At 44.0% G+C, this 17,525-nt stretch overlaps 76 non-coding genes and 2 pseudogenes across 76 annotated transcripts; all 78 read left to right on the forward strand.

Annotated features, from left to right (window-relative positions):
* The first annotated feature begins 16 nt into the window (after nucleotides 1–16).
* On the forward strand, nucleotides 17–125 carry LOC131732794 (5S ribosomal RNA; annotated as a pseudogene).
* A 100-nt stretch (nucleotides 126–225) lies between these two features.
* Nucleotides 226–344, forward strand: LOC131732758 (5S ribosomal RNA). Its single transcript, XR_009325778.1, has one exon. It is a non-coding gene; the product is annotated as a 5S ribosomal RNA (ribosomal RNA).
* Nucleotides 345–444: 100 nt separating this feature from the next.
* On the forward strand, nucleotides 445–563 carry LOC131732818 (5S ribosomal RNA). The gene has a single exon (XR_009325822.1). It is a non-coding gene; the product is annotated as a 5S ribosomal RNA (ribosomal RNA).
* Nucleotides 564–663: 100 nt separating this feature from the next.
* Nucleotides 664–782, forward strand: LOC131732830 (5S ribosomal RNA). The gene has a single exon (XR_009325834.1). It is a non-coding gene; the product is annotated as a 5S ribosomal RNA (ribosomal RNA).
* A 100-nt stretch (nucleotides 783–882) lies between these two features.
* Nucleotides 883–1,001, forward strand: LOC131732575 (5S ribosomal RNA). Its single transcript, XR_009325595.1, has one exon. It is a non-coding gene; the product is annotated as a 5S ribosomal RNA (ribosomal RNA).
* Nucleotides 1,002–1,115: 114 nt separating this feature from the next.
* Nucleotides 1,116–1,234, forward strand: LOC131732683 (5S ribosomal RNA). Its single transcript, XR_009325703.1, has one exon. It is a non-coding gene; the product is annotated as a 5S ribosomal RNA (ribosomal RNA).
* Nucleotides 1,235–1,348: 114 nt separating this feature from the next.
* On the forward strand, nucleotides 1,349–1,467 carry LOC131732587 (5S ribosomal RNA). Its single transcript, XR_009325607.1, has one exon. It is a non-coding gene; the product is annotated as a 5S ribosomal RNA (ribosomal RNA).
* A 113-nt stretch (nucleotides 1,468–1,580) lies between these two features.
* On the forward strand, nucleotides 1,581–1,699 carry LOC131732598 (5S ribosomal RNA). Its single transcript, XR_009325618.1, has one exon. It is a non-coding gene; the product is annotated as a 5S ribosomal RNA (ribosomal RNA).
* A 101-nt stretch (nucleotides 1,700–1,800) lies between these two features.
* Nucleotides 1,801–1,919, forward strand: LOC131732609 (5S ribosomal RNA). The gene has a single exon (XR_009325629.1). It is a non-coding gene; the product is annotated as a 5S ribosomal RNA (ribosomal RNA).
* Nucleotides 1,920–2,033: 114 nt separating this feature from the next.
* LOC131732621 (5S ribosomal RNA) lies at nucleotides 2,034–2,152 on the forward strand. Its single transcript, XR_009325640.1, has one exon. It is a non-coding gene; the product is annotated as a 5S ribosomal RNA (ribosomal RNA).
* Nucleotides 2,153–2,252: 100 nt separating this feature from the next.
* LOC131732632 (5S ribosomal RNA) lies at nucleotides 2,253–2,371 on the forward strand. The gene has a single exon (XR_009325651.1). It is a non-coding gene; the product is annotated as a 5S ribosomal RNA (ribosomal RNA).
* Nucleotides 2,372–2,485: 114 nt separating this feature from the next.
* Nucleotides 2,486–2,604, forward strand: LOC131732643 (5S ribosomal RNA). The gene has a single exon (XR_009325662.1). It is a non-coding gene; the product is annotated as a 5S ribosomal RNA (ribosomal RNA).
* A 114-nt stretch (nucleotides 2,605–2,718) lies between these two features.
* On the forward strand, nucleotides 2,719–2,837 carry LOC131732654 (5S ribosomal RNA). Its single transcript, XR_009325673.1, has one exon. It is a non-coding gene; the product is annotated as a 5S ribosomal RNA (ribosomal RNA).
* A 100-nt stretch (nucleotides 2,838–2,937) lies between these two features.
* On the forward strand, nucleotides 2,938–3,056 carry LOC131732665 (5S ribosomal RNA). The gene has a single exon (XR_009325684.1). It is a non-coding gene; the product is annotated as a 5S ribosomal RNA (ribosomal RNA).
* Nucleotides 3,057–3,156: 100 nt separating this feature from the next.
* Nucleotides 3,157–3,275, forward strand: LOC131732677 (5S ribosomal RNA). Its single transcript, XR_009325696.1, has one exon. It is a non-coding gene; the product is annotated as a 5S ribosomal RNA (ribosomal RNA).
* A 114-nt stretch (nucleotides 3,276–3,389) lies between these two features.
* Nucleotides 3,390–3,508, forward strand: LOC131732727 (5S ribosomal RNA). The gene has a single exon (XR_009325746.1). It is a non-coding gene; the product is annotated as a 5S ribosomal RNA (ribosomal RNA).
* Nucleotides 3,509–3,622: 114 nt separating this feature from the next.
* Nucleotides 3,623–3,741, forward strand: LOC131732690 (5S ribosomal RNA). The gene has a single exon (XR_009325709.1). It is a non-coding gene; the product is annotated as a 5S ribosomal RNA (ribosomal RNA).
* Nucleotides 3,742–3,841: 100 nt separating this feature from the next.
* On the forward strand, nucleotides 3,842–3,960 carry LOC131732701 (5S ribosomal RNA). Its single transcript, XR_009325721.1, has one exon. It is a non-coding gene; the product is annotated as a 5S ribosomal RNA (ribosomal RNA).
* A 114-nt stretch (nucleotides 3,961–4,074) lies between these two features.
* On the forward strand, nucleotides 4,075–4,193 carry LOC131732712 (5S ribosomal RNA). The gene has a single exon (XR_009325732.1). It is a non-coding gene; the product is annotated as a 5S ribosomal RNA (ribosomal RNA).
* Nucleotides 4,194–4,293: 100 nt separating this feature from the next.
* LOC131732724 (5S ribosomal RNA) lies at nucleotides 4,294–4,412 on the forward strand. Its single transcript, XR_009325744.1, has one exon. It is a non-coding gene; the product is annotated as a 5S ribosomal RNA (ribosomal RNA).
* Nucleotides 4,413–4,512: 100 nt separating this feature from the next.
* LOC131732737 (5S ribosomal RNA) lies at nucleotides 4,513–4,631 on the forward strand. Its single transcript, XR_009325756.1, has one exon. It is a non-coding gene; the product is annotated as a 5S ribosomal RNA (ribosomal RNA).
* A 114-nt stretch (nucleotides 4,632–4,745) lies between these two features.
* Nucleotides 4,746–4,864, forward strand: LOC131732748 (5S ribosomal RNA). The gene has a single exon (XR_009325768.1). It is a non-coding gene; the product is annotated as a 5S ribosomal RNA (ribosomal RNA).
* A 100-nt stretch (nucleotides 4,865–4,964) lies between these two features.
* On the forward strand, nucleotides 4,965–5,083 carry LOC131732759 (5S ribosomal RNA). Its single transcript, XR_009325779.1, has one exon. It is a non-coding gene; the product is annotated as a 5S ribosomal RNA (ribosomal RNA).
* A 114-nt stretch (nucleotides 5,084–5,197) lies between these two features.
* LOC131732770 (5S ribosomal RNA) lies at nucleotides 5,198–5,316 on the forward strand. The gene has a single exon (XR_009325790.1). It is a non-coding gene; the product is annotated as a 5S ribosomal RNA (ribosomal RNA).
* Nucleotides 5,317–5,416: 100 nt separating this feature from the next.
* Nucleotides 5,417–5,535, forward strand: LOC131732782 (5S ribosomal RNA). Its single transcript, XR_009325801.1, has one exon. It is a non-coding gene; the product is annotated as a 5S ribosomal RNA (ribosomal RNA).
* A 114-nt stretch (nucleotides 5,536–5,649) lies between these two features.
* LOC131732793 (5S ribosomal RNA) lies at nucleotides 5,650–5,768 on the forward strand. Its single transcript, XR_009325809.1, has one exon. It is a non-coding gene; the product is annotated as a 5S ribosomal RNA (ribosomal RNA).
* Nucleotides 5,769–5,882: 114 nt separating this feature from the next.
* LOC131732806 (5S ribosomal RNA) lies at nucleotides 5,883–6,001 on the forward strand. The gene has a single exon (XR_009325812.1). It is a non-coding gene; the product is annotated as a 5S ribosomal RNA (ribosomal RNA).
* Nucleotides 6,002–6,101: 100 nt separating this feature from the next.
* Nucleotides 6,102–6,220, forward strand: LOC131732809 (5S ribosomal RNA). The gene has a single exon (XR_009325813.1). It is a non-coding gene; the product is annotated as a 5S ribosomal RNA (ribosomal RNA).
* A 100-nt stretch (nucleotides 6,221–6,320) lies between these two features.
* On the forward strand, nucleotides 6,321–6,439 carry LOC131732810 (5S ribosomal RNA). The gene has a single exon (XR_009325814.1). It is a non-coding gene; the product is annotated as a 5S ribosomal RNA (ribosomal RNA).
* A 114-nt stretch (nucleotides 6,440–6,553) lies between these two features.
* On the forward strand, nucleotides 6,554–6,672 carry LOC131732811 (5S ribosomal RNA). The gene has a single exon (XR_009325815.1). It is a non-coding gene; the product is annotated as a 5S ribosomal RNA (ribosomal RNA).
* Nucleotides 6,673–6,772: 100 nt separating this feature from the next.
* Nucleotides 6,773–6,891, forward strand: LOC131732812 (5S ribosomal RNA). The gene has a single exon (XR_009325816.1). It is a non-coding gene; the product is annotated as a 5S ribosomal RNA (ribosomal RNA).
* A 114-nt stretch (nucleotides 6,892–7,005) lies between these two features.
* On the forward strand, nucleotides 7,006–7,124 carry LOC131732813 (5S ribosomal RNA). The gene has a single exon (XR_009325817.1). It is a non-coding gene; the product is annotated as a 5S ribosomal RNA (ribosomal RNA).
* Nucleotides 7,125–7,224: 100 nt separating this feature from the next.
* On the forward strand, nucleotides 7,225–7,343 carry LOC131732814 (5S ribosomal RNA). Its single transcript, XR_009325818.1, has one exon. It is a non-coding gene; the product is annotated as a 5S ribosomal RNA (ribosomal RNA).
* Nucleotides 7,344–7,457: 114 nt separating this feature from the next.
* LOC131732815 (5S ribosomal RNA) lies at nucleotides 7,458–7,576 on the forward strand. The gene has a single exon (XR_009325819.1). It is a non-coding gene; the product is annotated as a 5S ribosomal RNA (ribosomal RNA).
* A 114-nt stretch (nucleotides 7,577–7,690) lies between these two features.
* Nucleotides 7,691–7,809, forward strand: LOC131732816 (5S ribosomal RNA). Its single transcript, XR_009325820.1, has one exon. It is a non-coding gene; the product is annotated as a 5S ribosomal RNA (ribosomal RNA).
* Nucleotides 7,810–7,909: 100 nt separating this feature from the next.
* On the forward strand, nucleotides 7,910–8,028 carry LOC131732817 (5S ribosomal RNA). The gene has a single exon (XR_009325821.1). It is a non-coding gene; the product is annotated as a 5S ribosomal RNA (ribosomal RNA).
* A 114-nt stretch (nucleotides 8,029–8,142) lies between these two features.
* LOC131732819 (5S ribosomal RNA) lies at nucleotides 8,143–8,261 on the forward strand. Its single transcript, XR_009325823.1, has one exon. It is a non-coding gene; the product is annotated as a 5S ribosomal RNA (ribosomal RNA).
* Nucleotides 8,262–8,375: 114 nt separating this feature from the next.
* On the forward strand, nucleotides 8,376–8,494 carry LOC131732820 (5S ribosomal RNA). Its single transcript, XR_009325824.1, has one exon. It is a non-coding gene; the product is annotated as a 5S ribosomal RNA (ribosomal RNA).
* A 114-nt stretch (nucleotides 8,495–8,608) lies between these two features.
* On the forward strand, nucleotides 8,609–8,727 carry LOC131732821 (5S ribosomal RNA). The gene has a single exon (XR_009325825.1). It is a non-coding gene; the product is annotated as a 5S ribosomal RNA (ribosomal RNA).
* Nucleotides 8,728–8,841: 114 nt separating this feature from the next.
* On the forward strand, nucleotides 8,842–8,960 carry LOC131732822 (5S ribosomal RNA). Its single transcript, XR_009325826.1, has one exon. It is a non-coding gene; the product is annotated as a 5S ribosomal RNA (ribosomal RNA).
* A 100-nt stretch (nucleotides 8,961–9,060) lies between these two features.
* LOC131732742 (5S ribosomal RNA) lies at nucleotides 9,061–9,179 on the forward strand. The gene has a single exon (XR_009325762.1). It is a non-coding gene; the product is annotated as a 5S ribosomal RNA (ribosomal RNA).
* A 114-nt stretch (nucleotides 9,180–9,293) lies between these two features.
* Nucleotides 9,294–9,412, forward strand: LOC131732823 (5S ribosomal RNA). Its single transcript, XR_009325827.1, has one exon. It is a non-coding gene; the product is annotated as a 5S ribosomal RNA (ribosomal RNA).
* Nucleotides 9,413–9,526: 114 nt separating this feature from the next.
* LOC131732825 (5S ribosomal RNA) lies at nucleotides 9,527–9,645 on the forward strand. The gene has a single exon (XR_009325828.1). It is a non-coding gene; the product is annotated as a 5S ribosomal RNA (ribosomal RNA).
* Nucleotides 9,646–9,745: 100 nt separating this feature from the next.
* On the forward strand, nucleotides 9,746–9,864 carry LOC131732826 (5S ribosomal RNA). Its single transcript, XR_009325829.1, has one exon. It is a non-coding gene; the product is annotated as a 5S ribosomal RNA (ribosomal RNA).
* Nucleotides 9,865–9,964: 100 nt separating this feature from the next.
* On the forward strand, nucleotides 9,965–10,083 carry LOC131732771 (5S ribosomal RNA). Its single transcript, XR_009325791.1, has one exon. It is a non-coding gene; the product is annotated as a 5S ribosomal RNA (ribosomal RNA).
* A 100-nt stretch (nucleotides 10,084–10,183) lies between these two features.
* On the forward strand, nucleotides 10,184–10,302 carry LOC131732732 (5S ribosomal RNA). The gene has a single exon (XR_009325752.1). It is a non-coding gene; the product is annotated as a 5S ribosomal RNA (ribosomal RNA).
* Nucleotides 10,303–10,416: 114 nt separating this feature from the next.
* LOC131732827 (5S ribosomal RNA) lies at nucleotides 10,417–10,535 on the forward strand. Its single transcript, XR_009325830.1, has one exon. It is a non-coding gene; the product is annotated as a 5S ribosomal RNA (ribosomal RNA).
* Nucleotides 10,536–10,635: 100 nt separating this feature from the next.
* On the forward strand, nucleotides 10,636–10,754 carry LOC131732828 (5S ribosomal RNA). The gene has a single exon (XR_009325831.1). It is a non-coding gene; the product is annotated as a 5S ribosomal RNA (ribosomal RNA).
* A 114-nt stretch (nucleotides 10,755–10,868) lies between these two features.
* On the forward strand, nucleotides 10,869–10,987 carry LOC131732829 (5S ribosomal RNA). Its single transcript, XR_009325833.1, has one exon. It is a non-coding gene; the product is annotated as a 5S ribosomal RNA (ribosomal RNA).
* A 100-nt stretch (nucleotides 10,988–11,087) lies between these two features.
* On the forward strand, nucleotides 11,088–11,206 carry LOC131732831 (5S ribosomal RNA). Its single transcript, XR_009325835.1, has one exon. It is a non-coding gene; the product is annotated as a 5S ribosomal RNA (ribosomal RNA).
* A 100-nt stretch (nucleotides 11,207–11,306) lies between these two features.
* LOC131732778 (5S ribosomal RNA) lies at nucleotides 11,307–11,425 on the forward strand. Its single transcript, XR_009325797.1, has one exon. It is a non-coding gene; the product is annotated as a 5S ribosomal RNA (ribosomal RNA).
* A 114-nt stretch (nucleotides 11,426–11,539) lies between these two features.
* On the forward strand, nucleotides 11,540–11,658 carry LOC131732832 (5S ribosomal RNA). Its single transcript, XR_009325836.1, has one exon. It is a non-coding gene; the product is annotated as a 5S ribosomal RNA (ribosomal RNA).
* Nucleotides 11,659–11,759: 101 nt separating this feature from the next.
* Nucleotides 11,760–11,878, forward strand: LOC131732749 (5S ribosomal RNA). Its single transcript, XR_009325769.1, has one exon. It is a non-coding gene; the product is annotated as a 5S ribosomal RNA (ribosomal RNA).
* A 100-nt stretch (nucleotides 11,879–11,978) lies between these two features.
* On the forward strand, nucleotides 11,979–12,097 carry LOC131732833 (5S ribosomal RNA). The gene has a single exon (XR_009325837.1). It is a non-coding gene; the product is annotated as a 5S ribosomal RNA (ribosomal RNA).
* Nucleotides 12,098–12,197: 100 nt separating this feature from the next.
* LOC131732746 (5S ribosomal RNA) lies at nucleotides 12,198–12,316 on the forward strand. The gene has a single exon (XR_009325766.1). It is a non-coding gene; the product is annotated as a 5S ribosomal RNA (ribosomal RNA).
* Nucleotides 12,317–12,430: 114 nt separating this feature from the next.
* On the forward strand, nucleotides 12,431–12,549 carry LOC131732834 (5S ribosomal RNA). The gene has a single exon (XR_009325838.1). It is a non-coding gene; the product is annotated as a 5S ribosomal RNA (ribosomal RNA).
* Nucleotides 12,550–12,663: 114 nt separating this feature from the next.
* On the forward strand, nucleotides 12,664–12,782 carry LOC131732835 (5S ribosomal RNA). The gene has a single exon (XR_009325839.1). It is a non-coding gene; the product is annotated as a 5S ribosomal RNA (ribosomal RNA).
* A 100-nt stretch (nucleotides 12,783–12,882) lies between these two features.
* Nucleotides 12,883–13,011, forward strand: LOC131732790 (5S ribosomal RNA; annotated as a pseudogene).
* Nucleotides 13,012–13,125: 114 nt separating this feature from the next.
* Nucleotides 13,126–13,244, forward strand: LOC131732570 (5S ribosomal RNA). The gene has a single exon (XR_009325590.1). It is a non-coding gene; the product is annotated as a 5S ribosomal RNA (ribosomal RNA).
* A 100-nt stretch (nucleotides 13,245–13,344) lies between these two features.
* Nucleotides 13,345–13,463, forward strand: LOC131732760 (5S ribosomal RNA). Its single transcript, XR_009325780.1, has one exon. It is a non-coding gene; the product is annotated as a 5S ribosomal RNA (ribosomal RNA).
* Nucleotides 13,464–13,563: 100 nt separating this feature from the next.
* LOC131732571 (5S ribosomal RNA) lies at nucleotides 13,564–13,682 on the forward strand. Its single transcript, XR_009325591.1, has one exon. It is a non-coding gene; the product is annotated as a 5S ribosomal RNA (ribosomal RNA).
* A 100-nt stretch (nucleotides 13,683–13,782) lies between these two features.
* Nucleotides 13,783–13,901, forward strand: LOC131732572 (5S ribosomal RNA). Its single transcript, XR_009325592.1, has one exon. It is a non-coding gene; the product is annotated as a 5S ribosomal RNA (ribosomal RNA).
* Nucleotides 13,902–14,015: 114 nt separating this feature from the next.
* Nucleotides 14,016–14,134, forward strand: LOC131732573 (5S ribosomal RNA). The gene has a single exon (XR_009325593.1). It is a non-coding gene; the product is annotated as a 5S ribosomal RNA (ribosomal RNA).
* A 100-nt stretch (nucleotides 14,135–14,234) lies between these two features.
* Nucleotides 14,235–14,353, forward strand: LOC131732769 (5S ribosomal RNA). Its single transcript, XR_009325789.1, has one exon. It is a non-coding gene; the product is annotated as a 5S ribosomal RNA (ribosomal RNA).
* A 114-nt stretch (nucleotides 14,354–14,467) lies between these two features.
* LOC131732779 (5S ribosomal RNA) lies at nucleotides 14,468–14,586 on the forward strand. The gene has a single exon (XR_009325798.1). It is a non-coding gene; the product is annotated as a 5S ribosomal RNA (ribosomal RNA).
* A 114-nt stretch (nucleotides 14,587–14,700) lies between these two features.
* Nucleotides 14,701–14,819, forward strand: LOC131732574 (5S ribosomal RNA). The gene has a single exon (XR_009325594.1). It is a non-coding gene; the product is annotated as a 5S ribosomal RNA (ribosomal RNA).
* Nucleotides 14,820–14,920: 101 nt separating this feature from the next.
* On the forward strand, nucleotides 14,921–15,039 carry LOC131732781 (5S ribosomal RNA). The gene has a single exon (XR_009325800.1). It is a non-coding gene; the product is annotated as a 5S ribosomal RNA (ribosomal RNA).
* Nucleotides 15,040–15,139: 100 nt separating this feature from the next.
* LOC131732576 (5S ribosomal RNA) lies at nucleotides 15,140–15,258 on the forward strand. Its single transcript, XR_009325596.1, has one exon. It is a non-coding gene; the product is annotated as a 5S ribosomal RNA (ribosomal RNA).
* A 100-nt stretch (nucleotides 15,259–15,358) lies between these two features.
* LOC131732577 (5S ribosomal RNA) lies at nucleotides 15,359–15,477 on the forward strand. The gene has a single exon (XR_009325597.1). It is a non-coding gene; the product is annotated as a 5S ribosomal RNA (ribosomal RNA).
* A 100-nt stretch (nucleotides 15,478–15,577) lies between these two features.
* On the forward strand, nucleotides 15,578–15,696 carry LOC131732716 (5S ribosomal RNA). The gene has a single exon (XR_009325735.1). It is a non-coding gene; the product is annotated as a 5S ribosomal RNA (ribosomal RNA).
* Nucleotides 15,697–15,796: 100 nt separating this feature from the next.
* LOC131732578 (5S ribosomal RNA) lies at nucleotides 15,797–15,915 on the forward strand. The gene has a single exon (XR_009325598.1). It is a non-coding gene; the product is annotated as a 5S ribosomal RNA (ribosomal RNA).
* Nucleotides 15,916–16,015: 100 nt separating this feature from the next.
* LOC131732728 (5S ribosomal RNA) lies at nucleotides 16,016–16,134 on the forward strand. The gene has a single exon (XR_009325747.1). It is a non-coding gene; the product is annotated as a 5S ribosomal RNA (ribosomal RNA).
* A 100-nt stretch (nucleotides 16,135–16,234) lies between these two features.
* Nucleotides 16,235–16,353, forward strand: LOC131732579 (5S ribosomal RNA). Its single transcript, XR_009325599.1, has one exon. It is a non-coding gene; the product is annotated as a 5S ribosomal RNA (ribosomal RNA).
* A 101-nt stretch (nucleotides 16,354–16,454) lies between these two features.
* Nucleotides 16,455–16,573, forward strand: LOC131732581 (5S ribosomal RNA). The gene has a single exon (XR_009325600.1). It is a non-coding gene; the product is annotated as a 5S ribosomal RNA (ribosomal RNA).
* Nucleotides 16,574–16,687: 114 nt separating this feature from the next.
* On the forward strand, nucleotides 16,688–16,806 carry LOC131732582 (5S ribosomal RNA). The gene has a single exon (XR_009325601.1). It is a non-coding gene; the product is annotated as a 5S ribosomal RNA (ribosomal RNA).
* Nucleotides 16,807–16,906: 100 nt separating this feature from the next.
* Nucleotides 16,907–17,025, forward strand: LOC131732583 (5S ribosomal RNA). Its single transcript, XR_009325602.1, has one exon. It is a non-coding gene; the product is annotated as a 5S ribosomal RNA (ribosomal RNA).
* Nucleotides 17,026–17,139: 114 nt separating this feature from the next.
* On the forward strand, nucleotides 17,140–17,258 carry LOC131732584 (5S ribosomal RNA). The gene has a single exon (XR_009325603.1). It is a non-coding gene; the product is annotated as a 5S ribosomal RNA (ribosomal RNA).
* Nucleotides 17,259–17,358: 100 nt separating this feature from the next.
* On the forward strand, nucleotides 17,359–17,477 carry LOC131732743 (5S ribosomal RNA). Its single transcript, XR_009325763.1, has one exon. It is a non-coding gene; the product is annotated as a 5S ribosomal RNA (ribosomal RNA).
* The last annotated feature ends 48 nt before the right edge of the window (nucleotides 17,478–17,525 follow it).

The raw sequence follows: 17,525 nt of genomic DNA on the forward strand, positions 1-17,525 counted from the left end.
AAGCAGAAATGCAATCGCCTGCGGCCACACCACCTTGAATAAGCCTGATCTCAGAAGCTAAGCAATGTTGGGCTTGGTTAGTACTTGGATGGGAGACCACCTGGGAATATCAAGTGCTGCAGGCATTACATTTTACAATTGAAATGTGTGGAGGACAAAAGGAAATTTTGGAGGAATCACCCCCAGCTCACTAAACATAAAAGTCATGAAAGCAGAAATGCAATCGCCTGCGGCCACACCACCTTGAATAAGCCTGATCTCGTCTGATCTCCGAAGCTAAGCAATGTTGGGCTTGGTTAGTACTTGGATGGGAGACCACCTGGGAATATCAAGTGCTGCAGGCATTACATTTTACAATTGAAATGTGTGGAGGACAAAAGGAAATTTTGGAGGAATCACCCCCAGCTCACTAAACATAAAAGTCATGAAAGCAGAAATGCAATCGCCTGCGGCCACACCACCTTGAATAAGCCTGATCTCGTCTGATCTCAGAAGCTAAGCAATGTTGGGCTTGGTTAGTACTTGGATGGGAGACCACCTGGGAATATCAAGTGCTGCAGGCATTACATTTTACAATTGAAATGTGTGGAGGACAAAAGGAAATTTTGGAGGAATCACCCCCAGCTCACTAAACATAAAAGTCATGAAAGCAGAAATGCAATCGCCTGCGGCCACACCACCTTGAATAAGCCTGATCTCGTCTGATCTCAGAAGCTAAGCAATGTTGGGCTTGGTTAGTACTTGGATGGGAGACCACCTGGGAATATCAAGTGCTGCAGGCATTACATTTTACAATTGAAATGTGTGGAGGACAAAAGGAAATTTTGGAGGAATCACCCCCAGCTCACTAAACATAAAAGTCATGAAAGCAGAAATGCAATCGCCTGCGGCCACACCACCTTGAATAAGCCTGATCTCGTCTGATCTCAGAAGCTAAGCAATGTTGGGCTTGGTTAGTACTTGGATGGGAGACCACCTGGGAATATCAAGTGCTGCAGGCATTACATTTTTGTAATTACATTTTACAATTGAAATGTGTGGAGGACAAAAGGAAATTTTGGAGGAATCACCCCCAGCTCACTAAACATAAAAGTCATGAAAGCAGAAATGCAATCGCCTGCGGCCACACCACCTTGAATAAGCCTGATCTCATCTGATCTCAGAAGCTAAGCAATGTTGGGCTTGGTTAGTACTTGGATGGGAGACCACCTGGGAATATCAAGTGCTGCAGGCATTACATTTTTGTAATTACATTTTACAATTGAAATGTGTGGAGGACAAAAGGAAATTTTGGAGGAATCACCCCCAGCTCACTAAACATAAAAGTCATGAAAGCAGAAATGCAATCGCCTGCGGCCACACCACCTTGAATAAGCCTGATCTCGTCTGATCTCAGAAGCTAAGCAATGTTGGGCTTGGTTAGTACTTGGATGGGAGACCACCTGGGAATATCAAGTGCTGCAGGCATTACATTTTTGTAATTACATTTTACAATTGAAATGTGTGGAGGACAAAAGGAAATTTTGGAGGAATCACCCCAGCTCACTAAACATAAAAGTCATGAAAGCAGAAATGCAATCGCCTGCGGCCACACCACCTTGAATAAGCCTGATCTCGTCTGATCTCAGAAGCTAAGCAATGTTGGGCTTGGTTAGTACTTGGATGGGAGACCACCTGGGAATATCAAGTGCTGCAGGCATTACATTTTACAATTGAAATGTGTGGAGGGACAAAAGGAAATTTTGGAGGAATCACCCCCAGCTCACTAAACATAAAAGTCATGAAAGCAGAAATGCAATCGCCTGCGGCCACACCACCTTGAATAAGCCTGATCTCGTCTGATCTCAGAAGCTAAGCAATGTTGGGCTTGGTTAGTACTTGGATGGGAGACCACCTGGGAATATCAAGTGCTGCAGGCATTACATTTTTGTAATTACATTTTACAATTGAAATGTGTGGAGGACAAAAGGAAATTTTGGAGGAATCACCCCCAGCTCACTAAACATAAAAGTCATGAAAGCAGAAATGCAATCGCCTGCGGCCACACCACCTTGAATAAGCCTGATCTCGTCTGATCTCAGAAGCTAAGCAATGTTGGGCTTGGTTAGTACTTGGATGGGAGACCACCTGGGAATATCAAGTGCTGCAGGCATTACATTTTACAATTGAAATGTGTGGAGGACAAAAGGAAATTTTGGAGGAATCACCCCCAGCTCACTAAACATAAAAGTCATGAAAGCAGAAATGCAATCGCCTGCGGCCACACCACCTTGAATAAGCCTGATCTCGTCTGATCTCAGAAGCTAAGCAATGTTGGGCTTGGTTAGTACTTGGATGGGAGACCACCTGGGAATATCAAGTGCTGCAGGCATTACATTTTTGTAATTACATTTTACAATTGAAATGTGTGGAGGACAAAAGGAAATTTTGGAGGAATCACCCCCAGCTCACTAAACATAAAAGTCATGAAAGCAGAAATGCAATCGCCTGCGGCCACACCACCTTGAATAAGCCTGATCTCGTCTGATCTCAGAAGCTAAGCAATGTTGGGCTTGGTTAGTACTTGGATGGGAGACCACCTGGGAATATCAAGTGCTGCAGGCATTACATTTTTGTAATTACATTTTACAATTGAAATGTGTGGAGGACAAAAGGAAATTTTGGAGGAATCACCCCCAGCTCACTAAACATAAAAGTCATGAAAGCAGAACTGCAATCGCCTGCGGCCACACCACCTTGAATAAGCCTGATCTCGTCTGATCTCAGAAGCTAAGCAATGTTGGGCTTGGTTAGTACTTGGATGGGAGACCACCTGGGAATATCAAGTGCTGCAGGCATTACATTTTACAATTGAAATGTGTGGAGGACAAAAGGAAATTTTGGAGGAATCACCCCCAGCTCACTAAACATAAAAGTCATGAAAGCAGAAATGCAATCGCCTGCGGCCACACCACCTTGAATAAGCCTGATCTCGTCTGATCTCAGAAGCTAAGCAATGTTGGGCTTGGTTAGTACTTGGATGGGAGACCACCTGGGAATATCAAGTGCTGCAGGCATTACATTTTACAATTGAAATGTGTGGAGGACAAAAGGAAATTTTGGAGGAATCACCCCCAGCTCACTAAACATAAAAGTCATGAAAGCAGAAATGCAATCGCCTGCGGCCACACCACCTTGAATAAGCCTGATCTCGTCTGATCTCAGAAGCTAAGCAATGTTGGGCTTGGTTAGTACTTGGATGGGAGACCACCTGGGAATATCAAGTGCTGCAGGCATTACATTTTTGTAATTACATTTTACAATTGAAATGTGTGGAGGACAAAAGGAAATTTTGGAGGAATCACCCCCAGCTCACTAAACATAAAAGTCATGAAAGCAGAAATGCAATCGCCTGCGGCCACACCACCTTGACTAAGCCTGATCTCGTCTGATCTCAGAAGCTAAGCAATGTTGGGCTTGGTTAGTACTTGGATGGGAGACCACCTGGGAATATCAAGTGCTGCAGGCATTACATTTTTGTAATTACATTTTACAATTGAAATGTGTGGAGGACAAAAGGAAATTTTGGAGGAATCACCCCCAGCTCACTAAACATAAAAGTCATGAAAGCAGAAATGCAATCGCCTGCGGCCACACCACCTTGAATAAGCCTGATCTCGTCTGATCTCAGAAGCTAAGCAATGTTGGGCTTGGTTAGTACTTGGATGGGAGACCACCTGGGAATATCAAGTGCTGCAGGCATTACATTTTACAATTGAAATGTGTGGAGGACAAAAGGAAATTTTGGAGGAATCACCCCCAGCTCACTAAACATAAAAGTCATGAAAGCAGAAATGCAATCGCCTGCGGCCACACCACCTTGAATAAGCCTGATCTCGTCTGATCTCAGAAGCTAAGCAATGTTGGGCTTGGTTAGTACTTGGATGGGAGACCACCTGGGAATATCAAGTGCTGCAGGCATTACATTTTTGTAATTACATTTTACAATTGAAATGTGTGGAGGACAAAAGGAAATTTTGGAGGAATCACCCCCAGCTCACTAAACATAAAAGTCATGAAAGCAGAAATGCAATCGCCTGCGGCCACACCACCTTGAATAAGCCTGATCTCGTCTGATCTCAGAAGCTAAGCAATGTTGGGCTTGGTTAGTACTTGGATGGGAGACCACCTGGGAATATCAAGTGCTGCAGGCATTACATTTTACAATTGAAATGTGTGGAGGACAAAAGGAAATTTTGGAGGAATCACCCCCAGCTCACTAAACATAAAAGTCATGAAAGCAGAAATGCAATCGCCTGCGGCCACACCACCTTGAATAAGCCTGATCTCGTCTGATCTCAGAAGCTAAGCAATGTTGGGCTTGGTTAGTACTTGGATGGGAGACCACCTGGGAATATCAAGTGCTGCAGGCATTACATTTTACAATTGAAATGTGTGGAGGACAAAAGGAAATTTTGGAGGAATCACCCCCAGCTCACTAAACATAAAAGTCATGAAAGCAGAAATGCAATCGCCTGCGGCCACACCACCTTGAATAAGCCTGATCTCGTCTGATCTCAGAAGCTAAGCAATGTTGGGCTTGGTTAGTACTTGGATGGGAGACCACCTGGGAATATCAAGTGCTGCAGGCATTACATTTTTGTAATTACATTTTACAATTGAAATGTGTGGAGGACAAAAGGAAATTTTGGAGGAATCACCCCCAGCTCACTAAACATAAAAGTCATGAAAGCAGAAATGCAATCGCCTGCGGCCACACCACCTTGAATAAGCCTGATCTCGTCTGATCTCAGAAGCTAAGCAATGTTGGGCTTGGTTAGTACTTGGATGGGAGACCACCTGGGAATATCAAGTGCTGCAGGCATTACATTTTACAATTGAAATGTGTGGAGGACAAAAGGAAATTTTGGAGGAATCACCCCCAGCTCACTAAACATAAAAGTCATGAAAGCAGAAATGCAATCGCCTGCGGCCACACCACCTTGAATAAGCCTGATCTCGTCTGATCTCAGAAGCTAAGCAATGTTGGGCTTGGTTAGTACTTGGATGGGAGACCACCTGGGAATATCAAGTGCTGCAGGCATTACATTTTTGTAATTACATTTTACAATTGAAATGTGTGGAGGACAAAAGGAAATTTTGGAGGAATCACCCCCAGCTCACTAAACATAAAAGTCATGAAAGCAGAAATGCAATCGCCTGCGGCCACACCACCTTGAATAAGCCTGATCTCGTCTGATCTCAGAAGCTAAGCAATGTTGGGCTTGGTTAGTACTTGGATGGGAGACCACCTGGGAATATCAAGTGCTGCAGGCATTACATTTTACAATTGAAATGTGTGGAGGACAAAAGGAAATTTTGGAGGAATCACCCCCAGCTCACTAAACATAAAAGTCATGAAAGCAGAAATGCAATCGCCTGCGGCCACACCACCTTGAATAAGCCTGATCTCGTCTGATCTCAGAAGCTAAGCAATGTTGGGCTTGGTTAGTACTTGGATGGGAGACCACCTGGGAATATCAAGTGCTGCAGGCATTACATTTTTGTAATTACATTTTACAATTGAAATGTGTGGAGGACAAAAGGAAATTTTGGAGGAATCACCCCCAGCTCACTAAACATAAAAGTCATGAAAGCAGAAATGCAATCGCCTGCGGCCACACCACCTTGAATAAGCCTGATCTCGTCTGATCTCAGAAGCTAAGCAATGTTGGGCTTGGTTAGTACTTGGATGGGAGACCACCTGGGAATATCAAGTGCTGCAGGCATTACATTTTAGTAATTACATTTTACAATTGAAATGTGTGGAGGACAAAAGGAAATTTTGGAGGAATCACCCCCAGCTCACTAAACATAAAAGTCATGAAAGCAGAAATGCAATCGCCTGCGGCCACACCACCTTGAATAAGCCTGATCTCGTCTGATCTCAGAAGCTAAGCAATGTTGGGCTTGGTTAGTACTTGGATGGGAGACCACCTGGGAATATCAAGTGCTGCAGGCATTACATTTTACAATTGAAATGTGTGGAGGACAAAAGGAAATTTTGGAGGAATCACCCCCAGCTCACTAAACATAAAAGTCATGAAAGCAGAAATGCAATCGCCTGCGGCCACACCACCTTGAATAAGCCTGATCTCGTCTGATCTCAGAAGCTAAGCAATGTTGGGCTTGGTTAGTACTTGGATGGGAGACCACCTGGGAATATCAAGTGCTGCAGGCATTACATTTTACAATTGAAATGTGTGGAGGACAAAAGGAAATTTTGGAGGAATCACCCCCAGCTCACTAAACATAAAAGTCATGAAAGCAGAACAGCAATCGCCTGCGGCCACACCACCTTGAATAAGCCTGATCTCGTCTGATCTCAGAAGCTAAGCAATGTTGGGCTTGGTTAGTACTTGGATGGGAGACCACCTGGGAATATCAAGTGCTGCAGGCATTACATTTTTGTAATTACATTTTACAATTGAAATGTGTGGAGGACAAAAGGAAATTTTGGAGGAATCACCCCCAGCTCACTAAACATAAAAGTCATGAAAGCAGAAATGCAATCGCCTGCGGCCACACCACCTTGAATAAGCCTGATCTCGTCTGATCTCAGAAGCTAAGCAATGTTGGGCTTGGTTAGTACTTGGATGGGAGACCACCTGGGAATATCAAGTGCTGCAGGCATTACATTTTACAATTGAAATGTGTGGAGGACAAAAGGAAATTTTGGAGGAATCACCCCCAGCTCACTAAACATAAAAGTCATGAAAGCAGAAATGCAATCGCCTGCGGCCACACCACCTTGAATAAGCCTGATCTCGTCTGATCTCAGAAGCTAAGCAATGTTGGGCTTGGTTAGTACTTGGATGGGAGACCACCTGGGAATATCAAGTGCTGCAGGCATTACATTTTTGTAATTACATTTTACAATTGAAATGTGTGGAGGACAAAAGGAAATTTTGGAGGAATCACCCCCAGCTCACTAAACATAAAAGTCATGAAAGCAGAAATGCAATCGCCTGCGGCCACACCACCTTGAATAAGCCTGATCTCGTCTGATCTCAGAAGCTAAGCAATGTTGGGCTTGGTTAGTACTTGGATGGGAGACCACCTGGGAATATCAAGTGCTGCAGGCATTACATTTTACAATTGAAATGTGTGGAGGACAAAAGGAAATTTTGGAGGAATCACCCCCAGCTCACTAAACATAAAAGTCATGAAAGCAGAAATGCAATCGCCTGCGGCCACACCACCTTGAATAAGCCTGATCTCGTCTGATCTCAGAAGCTAAGCAATGTTGGGCTTGGTTAGTACTTGGATGGGAGACCACCTGGGAATATCAAGTGCTGCAGGCATTACATTTTTGTAATTACATTTTACAATTGAAATGTGTGGAGGACAAAAGGAAATTTTGGAGGAATCACCCCCAGCTCACTAAACATAAAAGTCATGAAAGCAGAAATGCAATCGCCTGCGGCCACACCACCTTGAATAAGCCTGATCTCGTCTGATCTCAGAAGCTAAGCAATGTTGGGCTTGGTTAGTACTTGGATGGGAGACCACCTGGGAATATCAAGTGCTGCAGGCATTACATTTTTGTAATTACATTTTACAATTGAAATGTGTGGAGGACAAAAGGAAATTTTGGAGGAATCACCCCCAGCTCACTAAACATAAAAGTCATGAAAGCAGAAATGCAATCGCCTGCGGCCACACCACCTTGAATAAGCCTGATCTCGTCTGATCTCAGAAGCTAAGCAATGTTGGGCTTGGTTAGTACTTGGATGGGAGACCACCTGGGAATATCAAGTGCTGCAGGCATTACATTTTACAATTGAAATGTGTGGAGGACAAAAGGAAATTTTGGAGGAATCACCCCCAGCTCACTAAACATAAAAGTCATGAAAGCAGAACAGCAATCGCCTGCGGCCACACCACCTTGAATAAGCCTGATCTCGTCTGATCTCAGAAGCTAAGCAATGTTGGGCTTGGTTAGTACTTGGATGGGAGACCACCTGGGAATATCAAGTGCTGCAGGCATTACATTTTTGTAATTACATTTTACAATTGAAATGTGTGGAGGACAAAAGGAAATTTTGGAGGAATCACCCCCAGCTCACTAAACATAAAAGTCATGAAAGCAGAAATGCAATCGCCTGCGGCCACACCACCTTGAATAAGCCTGATCTCGTCTGATCTCAGAAGCTAAGCAATGTTGGGCTTGGTTAGTACTTGGATGGGAGACCACCTGGGAATATCAAGTGCTGCAGGCATTACATTTTTGTAATTACATTTTACAATTGAAATGTGTGGAGGACAAAAGGAAATTTTGGAGGAATCACCCCCAGCTCACTAAACATAAAAGTCATGAAAGCAGAAATGCAATCGCCTGCGGCCACACCACCTTGAATAAGCCTGATCTCGTCTGATCTCAGAAGCTAAGCAATGTTGGGCTTGGTTAGTACTTGGATGGGAGACCACCTGGGAATATCAAGTGCTGCAGGCATTACATTTTTGTAATTACATTTTACAATTGAAATGTGTGGAGGACAAAAGGAAATTTTGGAGGAATCACCCCCAGCTCACTAAACATAAAAGTCATGAAAGCAGAAATGCAATCGCCTGCGGCCACACCACCTTGAATAAGCCTGATCTCGTCTGATCTCAGAAGCTAAGCAATGTTGGGCTTGGTTAGTACTTGGATGGGAGACCACCTGGGAATATCAAGTGCTGCAGGCATTACATTTTTGTAATTACATTTTACAATTGAAATGTGTGGAGGACAAAAGGAAATTTTGGAGGAATCACCCCCAGCTCACTAAACATAAAAGTCATGAAAGCAGAAATGCAATCGCCTGCGGCCACACCACCTTGAATAAGCCTGATCTCGTCTGATCTCAGAAGCTAAGCAATGTTGGGCTTGGTTAGTACTTGGATGGGAGACCACCTGGGAATATCAAGTGCTGCAGGCATTACATTTTACAATTGAAATGTGTGGAGGACAAAAGGAAATTTTGGAGGAATCACCCCCAGCTCACTAAACATAAAAGTCATGAAAGCAGAAATGCAATCGCCTGCGGCCACACCACCTTGAATAAGCCTGATCTCGTCTGATCTCTGAAGCTAAGCAATGTTGGGCTTGGTTAGTACTTGGATGGGAGACCACCTGGGAATATCAAGTGCTGCAGGCATTACATTTTTGTAATTACATTTTACAATTGAAATGTGTGGAGGACAAAAGGAAATTTTGGAGGAATCACCCCCAGCTCACTAAACATAAAAGTCATGAAAGCAGAAATGCAATCGCCTGCGGCCACACCACCTTGAATAAGCCTGATCTCGTCTGATCTCAGAAGCTAAGCAATGTTGGGCTTGGTTAGTACTTGGATGGGAGACCACCTGGGAATATCAAGTGCTGCAGGCATTACATTTTTGTAATTACATTTTACAATTGAAATGTGTGGAGGACAAAAGGAAATTTTGGAGGAATCACCCCCAGCTCACTAAACATAAAAGTCATGAAAGCAGAACAGCAATCGCCTGCGGCCACACCACCTTGAATAAGCCTGATCTCGTCTGATCTCAGAAGCTAAGCAATGTTGGGCTTGGTTAGTACTTGGATGGGAGACCACCTGGGAATATCAAGTGCTGCAGGCATTACATTTTACAATTGAAATGTGTGGAGGACAAAAGGAAATTTTGGAGGAATCACCCCCAGCTCACTAAACATAAAAGTCATGAAAGCAGAAATGCAATCGCCTGCGGCCACACCACCTTGAATAAGCCTGATCTCGTCTGATCTCAGAAGCTAAGCAATGTTGGGCTTGGTTAGTACTTGGATGGGAGACCACCTGGGAATATCAAGTGCTGCAGGCATTACATTTTACAATTGAAATGTGTGGAGGACAAAAGGAAATTTTGGAGGAATCACCCCCAGCTCACTAAACATAAAAGTCATGAAAGCAGAAATGCAATCGCCTGCGGCCACACCACCTTGAATAAGCCTGAGCTCGTCTGATCTCAGAAGCTAAGCAATGTTGGGCTTGGTTAGTACTTGGATGGGAGACCACCTGGGAATATCAAGTGCTGCAGGCATTACATTTTACAATTGAAATGTGTGGAGGACAAAAGGAAATTTTGGAGGAATCACCCCCAGCTCACTAAACATAAAAGTCATGAAAGCAGAAATGCAATCGCCTGCGGCCACACCACCTTGAATAAGCCTGATCTCGTCTGATCTCAGAAGCTAAGCAATGTTGGGCTTGGTTAGTACTTGGATGGGAGACCACCTGGGAATATCAAGTACTGCAGGCATTACATTTTTGTAATTACATTTTACAATTGAAATGTGTGGAAGACAAAAGGAAATTTTGGAGGAATCACCCCCAGCTCACTAAACATAAAAGTCATGAAAGCAGAAATGCAATCGCCTGCGGCCACACCACCTTGAATAAGCCTGATCTCGTCTGATCTCAGAAGCTAAGCAATGTTGGGCTTGGTTAGTACTTGGATGGGAGACCACCTGGGAATATCAAGTGCTGCAGGCATTACATTTTACAATTGAAATGTGTGGAGGACAAAAGGAAATTTTGGAGGAATCACCCCCAGCTCACTAAACATAAAAGTCATGAAAGCAGAAATGCAATCGCCTGCGGCCACACCACCTTGAATAAGCCTGATCTCGTCTGATCTCAGAAGCTAAGCAATGTTGGGCTTGGTTAGTACTTGGATGGGAGACCACCTGGGAATATCAAGTGCTGCAGGCATTACATTTTTGTAATTACATTTTACAATTGAAATGTGTGGAGGACAAAAGGAAATTTTGGAGGAATCACCCCCAGCTCACTAAACATAAAAGTCATGAAAGCAGAAATGCAATCGCCTGCGGCCACACCACCTTGAATAAGCCTGATCTCGTCTGATCTCAGAAGCTAAGCAATGTTGGGCTTGGTTAGTACTTGGATGGGAGACCACCTGGGAATATCAAGTGCTGCAGGCATTACATTTTACAATTGAAATGTGTGGAGGACAAAAGGAAATTTTGGAGGAATCACCCCCAGCTCACTAAACATAAAAGTCATGAAAGCAGAAATGCAATTGCCTGCGGCCACACCACCTTGAATAAGCCTGATCTCGTCTGATCTCAGAAGCTAAGCAATGTTGGGCTTGGTTAGTACTTGGATGGGAGACCACCTGGGAATATCAAGTGCTGCAGGCATTACATTTTACAATTGAAATGTGTGGAGGACAAAAGGAAATTTTGGAGGAATCACCCCCAGCTCACTAAACATAAAAGTCATGAAAGCAGAAATGCAATCGCCTGCGGCCACACCACCTTGAATAAGCCTAATCTCGTCTGATCTCAGAAGCTAAGCAATGTTGGGCTTGGTTAGTACTTGGATGGGAGACCACCTGGGAATATCAAGTGCTGCAGGCATTGCATTTTTGTAATTACATTTTACAATTGAAATGTGTGGAGGACAAAAGGAAATTTTGGAGGAATCACCCCCAGCTCACTAAACATAAAAGTCATGAAAGCAGAACAGCAATCGCCTGCGGCCACACCACCTTGAATAAGCCTGATCTCGTCTGATCTCAGAAGCTAAGCAATGTTGGGCTTGGTTAGTACTTGGATGGGAGACCACCTGGGAATATCAAGTGCTGCAGGCATTACATTTTACAATTGAAATGTGTGGAGGACAAAAGGAAATTTTGGAGGAATCACCCCCCAGCTCACTAAACATAAAAGTCATGAAAGCAGAAATGCAATCGCCTGCGGCCACACCACCTTGAATAAGCCTGATCTCGTCTGATCTCAGATGCTAAGCAATGTTGGGCTTGGTTAGTACTTGGATGGGAGACCACCTGGGAATATCAAGTGCTGCAGGCATTACATTTTACAATTGAAATGTGTGGACGACAAAAGGAAATTTTTGAGGAATCACCCCCAGCTCACTAAACATAAAAGTCATGAAAGCAGAAATGCAATCGCCTGCGGCCACACCACCTTGAATAAGCCTGATCTCGTCTGATCTCAGAAGCTAAGCAATGTTGGGCTTGGTTAGTACTTGGATGGGAGACCACCTGGGAATATCAAGTGCTGCAGGCATTACATTTTACAATTGAAATGTGTGGAGGACAAAAGGAAATTTTGGAGGAATCACCCCCAGCTCACTAAACATAAAAGTCATGAAAGCAGAAATGCAATCGCCTGCGGCCACACCACCTTGAATAAGCCTGATCTCGTCTGATCTCAGAAGCTAAGCAATGTTGGGTTTGGTTAGTACTTGGATGGGAGACCACCTGGGAATATCAAGTGCTGCAGGCATTACATTTTTGTAATTACATTTTACAATTGAAATGTGTGGAGGACAAAAGGAAATTTTGGAGGAATCACCCCCAGCTCACTAAACATAAAAGTCATGAAAGCAGAAATGCAATCGCCTGCGGCCACACCACCTTGAATAAGCCTGATCTCGTCTGATCTCAGAAGCTAAGCAATGTTGGGCTTGGTTAGTACTTGGATGGGAGACCACCTGGGAATATCAAGTGCTGCAGGCATTACATTTTTGTAATTACATTTTACAATTGAAATGTGTGGAGGACAAAAGGAAATTTTGGAGGAATCACCCCCAGCTCACTAAACATAAAAGTCATGAAAGCAGAAATGCAATCGCCTGCGGCCACACCACCTTGAATAAGCCTGATCTCGTCTGATCTCAGAAGCTAAGCAATGTTGGGCTTGGTTAGTACTTGGATGGGAGACCACCTGGGAATATCAAGTGCTGCAGGCATTACATTTTACAATTGAAATGTGTGGAGGACAAAAGGAAATTTTGGAGGAATCACCCCCAGCTCACTAAACATAAAAGTCATGAAAGCAGAAATGCAATCGCCTGCGGCCACACCACCTTGAATAAGCCTGATCTCGCCTGATCTCGTCTGATCTCAGAAGCTAAGCAATGTTGGGCTTGGTTAGTACTTGGATGGGAGACCACCTGGGAATATCAAGTGCTGCAGGCATTACATTTTTGTAATTACATTTTACAATTGAAATGTGTGGAGGACAAAAGGAAATTTTGGAGGAATCACCCCCAGCTCACTAAACATAAAAGTCATGAAAGCAGAAATGCAATTGCCTGCGGCCACACCACCTTGAATAAGCCTGATCTCGTCTGATCTCAGAAGCTAAGCAATGTTGGGCTTGGTTAGTACTTGGATGGGAGACCACCTGGGAATATCAAGTGCTGCAGGCATTACATTTTACAATTGAAATGTGTGGAGGACAAAAGGAAATTTTGGAGGAATCACCCCCAGCTCACTAAACATAAAAGTCATGAAAGCAGAAATGCAATCGCCTGCGGCCACACCACCTTGAATAAGCCTGATCTCGTCTGATCTCCGAAGCTAAGCAATGTTGGGCTTGGTTAGTACTTGGATGGGAGACCACCTGGGAATATCAAGTGCTGCAGGCATTACATTTTACAATTGAAATGTGTGGAGGACAAAAGGAAATTTTGGAGGAATCACCCCCAGCTCACTAAACATAAAAGTCATGAAAGCAGAAATGCAATCGCCTGCGGCCACACCACCTTGAATAAGCCTGATCTCGTCTGATCTCAGAAGCTAAGCAATGTTGGGCTTGGTTAGTACTTGGATGGGAGACCACCTGGGAATATCAAGTGCTGCAGGCATTACATTTTACAATTGAAATGTGTGGAGGACAAAAGGAAATTTTGGAGGAATCACCCCCAGCTCACTAAACATAAAAGTCATGAAAGCAGAAATGCAATCGCCTGCGGCCACACCACCTTGAATAAGCCTGATCTCGTCTGATCTCAGAAGCTAAGCAATGTTGGGCTTGGTTAGTACTTGGATGGGAGACCACCTGGGAATATCAAGTGCTGCAGGCATTACATTTTTGTAATTACATTTTACAATTGAAATGTGTGGAGGACAAAAGGAAATTTTGGCGGAATCACCCCCAGCTCACTAAACATAAAAGTCATGAAAGCAGAAATGCAATCGCCTGCGGCCACACCACCTTGAATAAGCCTGATCTCGTCTGATCTCAGAAGCTAAGCAATGTTGGGCTTGGTTAGTACTTGGATGGGAGACCACCTGGGAATATCAAGTGCTGCAGGCATTACATTTTACAATTGAAATGTGTGGAGGACAAAAGGAAATTTTGGAGGAATCACCCCCAGCTCACTAAACATAAAAGTCATGAAAGCAGAAATGCAATCGCCTGCGGGCACACCACCTTGAATAAGCCTGATCTCGTCTGATCTCAGAAGCTAAGCAATGTTGGGCTTGGTTAGTACTTGGATGGGAGACCACCTGGGAATATCAAGTGCTGCAGGCATTACATTTTTGTAATTACATTTTACAATTGAAATGTGTGGAGGACAAAAGGAAATTTTGGAGGAATCACCCCCAGCTCACTAAACATAAAAGTCATGAAAGCAGAAATGCAATCGCCTGCGGCCACACCACCTTGAATAAGCCTAATCTCGTCTGATCTCAGAAGCTAAGCAATGTTGGGCTTGGTTAGTACTTGGATGGGAGACCACCTGGGAATATCAAGTGCTGCAGGCATTGCATTTTTGTAATTACATTTTACAATTGAAATGTGTGGAGGACAAAAGGAAATTTTGGAGGAATCACCCCCAGCTCACTAAACATAAAAGTCATGAAAGCAGAAATGCAATCGCCTGCGGCCACACCACCTTGAATAAGCCTGATCTCGTCTGATCTCAGAAGCTAAGCAATGTTGGGCTTGGTTAGTACTTGGATGGGAGACCACCTGGGAATATCAAGTGCTGCAGGCATTACATTTTACAATTGAAATGTGTGGAGGACAAAAGGAAATTTTGGAGGAATCACCCCCCAGCTCACTAAACATAAAAGTCATGAAAGCAGAAATGCAATCGCCTGCGGCCACACCACCTTGAATAAGCCTGCTCTCGTCTGATCTCAGAAGCTAAGCAATGTTGGGCTTGGTTAGTACTTGGATGGGAGACCACCTGGGAATATCAAGTGCTGCAGGCATTACATTTTACAATTGAAATGTGTGGAGGACAAAAGGAAATTTTGGAGGAATCACCCCCAGCTCACTAAACATAAAAGTCATGAAAGCAGAAATGCAATCGCCTGCGGCCACACCACCTTGAATAAGCCTGATCTCGTCTGATCTCAGAAGCTAAGCAATGTTGGGCTTGGTTAGTACTTGGATGGGAGACCACCTGGGAATATCAAGTGCTGCAGGCATTACATTTTACAATTGAAATGTGTGGAGGACAAAAGGAAATTTTGGAGGAATCACCCCCAGCTCACTAAACATAAAAGTCATGAAAGCAGAAATGCAATCGCCTGCGGCCACACCACCTTGAATAAGCCTGATCTCGTCTGATCTCAGAAGCTAAGCAATGTTGGGCTTGGTTAGTACTTGGATGGGAGACCACCTGGGAATATCAAGTGCTGCAGGCATTACATTTTACAATTGAAATGTGTGGAGGACAAAAGGAAATTTTGGAGGAATCACCCCCAGCTCACTAAACATAAAAGTCATGAAAGCAGAAATGCAATCGCCTGCGGCCACACCACCTTGAATAAGCCTGATCTCGTCTGATCTCAGAAGCTAAGCAATGTTGGGCTTGGTTAGTACTTGGGTGGGAGACCACCTGGGAATATCAAGTGCTGCAGGCATTACATTTTACAATTGAAATGTGTGGAGGACAAAAGGAAATTTTGGAGGAATCACCCCCAGCTCACTAAACATAAAAGTCATGAAAGCAGAAATGCAATCGCCTGCGGCCACACCACCTTGAATAAGCCTGATCTCGTCTGATCTCAGAAGCTAAGCAATGTTGGGCTTGGTTAGTACTTGGATGGGAGACCACCTGGGAATATCAAGTGCTGCAGGCATTACATTTTACAATTGAAATGTGTGGAGGACAAAAGGAAATTTTGGAGGAATCACCCCCAGCTCACTAAACATAAAAGTCATGAAAGCAGAAATGCAATCGCCTGCGGCCACACCACCTTGACTAAGCCTGATCTCGTCTGATCTCAGAAGCTAAGCAATGTTGGGCTTGGTTAGTACTTGGATGGGAGACCACCTGGGAATATCAAGTGCTGCAGGCATTACATTTTACAATTGAAATGTGTGGAGGACAAAAGGAAATTTTGGAGGAATCACCCCCAGCTCACTAAACATAAAAGTCATGAAAGCAGAACAGCAATCGCCTGCGGCCACACCACCTTGAATAAGCCTGATCTCGTCTGATCTCAGAAGCTAAGCAATGTTGGGCTTGGTTAGTACTTGGATGGGAGACCACCTGGGAATATCAAGTGCTGCAGGCATTACATTTTACAATTGAAATGTGTGGAGGACAAAAGGAAATTTTGGAGGAATCACCCCCCAGCTCACTAAACATAAAAGTCATGAAAGCAGAAATGCAATCGCCTGCGGCCACACCACCTTGAATAAGCCTGATCTCGTCTGATCTCAGAAGCTAAGCAATGTTGGGCTTGGTTAGTACTTGGATGGGAGACCACCTGGGAATATCAAGTGCTGCAGGCATTACATTTTTGTAATTACATTTTACAATTGAAATGTGTGGAGGACAAAAGGAAATTTTGGAGGAATCACCCCCAGCTCACTAAACATAAAAGTCATGAAAGCAGAAATGCAATCGCCTGCGGCCACACCACCTTGAATAAGCCTGATCTCGTCTGATCTCAGAAGCTAAGCAATGTTGGGCTTGGTTAGTACTTGGATGGGAGACCACCTGGGAATATCAAGTGCTGCAGGCATTACATTTTACAATTGAAATGTGTGGAGGACAAAAGGAAATTTTGGAGGAATCACCCCCAGCTCACTAAACATAAAAGTCATGAAAGCAGAAATGCAATCGCCTGCGGCCACACCACCTTGAATAAGCCTGATCTCGTCTGATCTCAGAAGCTAAGCAATGTTGGGCTTGGTTAGTACTTGGATGGGAGACCACCTGGGAATATCAAGTGCTGCAGGCATTACATTTTTGTAATTACATTTTACAATTGAAATGTGTGGAGGACAAAAGGAAATTTTGGAGGAATCACCCCCAGCTCACTAAACATAAAAGTCATGAAAGCAGAAATGCAATCGCCTGCGGCCACACCACCTTGAATAAGCCTGATCTCGTCTGATCTCAGAAGCTAAGCAATGTTGGGCTTGGTTAGTACTTGGATGGGAGACCACCTGGGAATATCAAGTGCTGCAGGCATTACATTTTACAATTGAAATGTGTGGAGGACAAAAGGAAATTTTGGAGGAATCACCCCCAGCTCACTAAACATAAAAGTCATGAAAGCAGAAATGCAATCGCCTGCGGCCACACCACCTTGAATAAGCCTGATCTCGTCTGATCTCTGAAGCTAAGCAATGTTGGGCTTGGTTAGTACTTGGATGGGAGACCACCTGGGAATATCAAGTGCTGCAGGCATTACATTTTACAATTGAAATGTGTGGAGGACAAAAGGAAATTTTGGAG

Source organism: Acipenser ruthenus, unplaced genomic scaffold, assembly GCF_902713425.1.
Source record: "Acipenser ruthenus unplaced genomic scaffold, fAciRut3.2 maternal haplotype, whole genome shotgun sequence".
In the NCBI taxonomy this organism is placed as follows: domain Eukaryota; kingdom Metazoa; phylum Chordata; class Actinopteri; order Acipenseriformes; family Acipenseridae; genus Acipenser; species Acipenser ruthenus.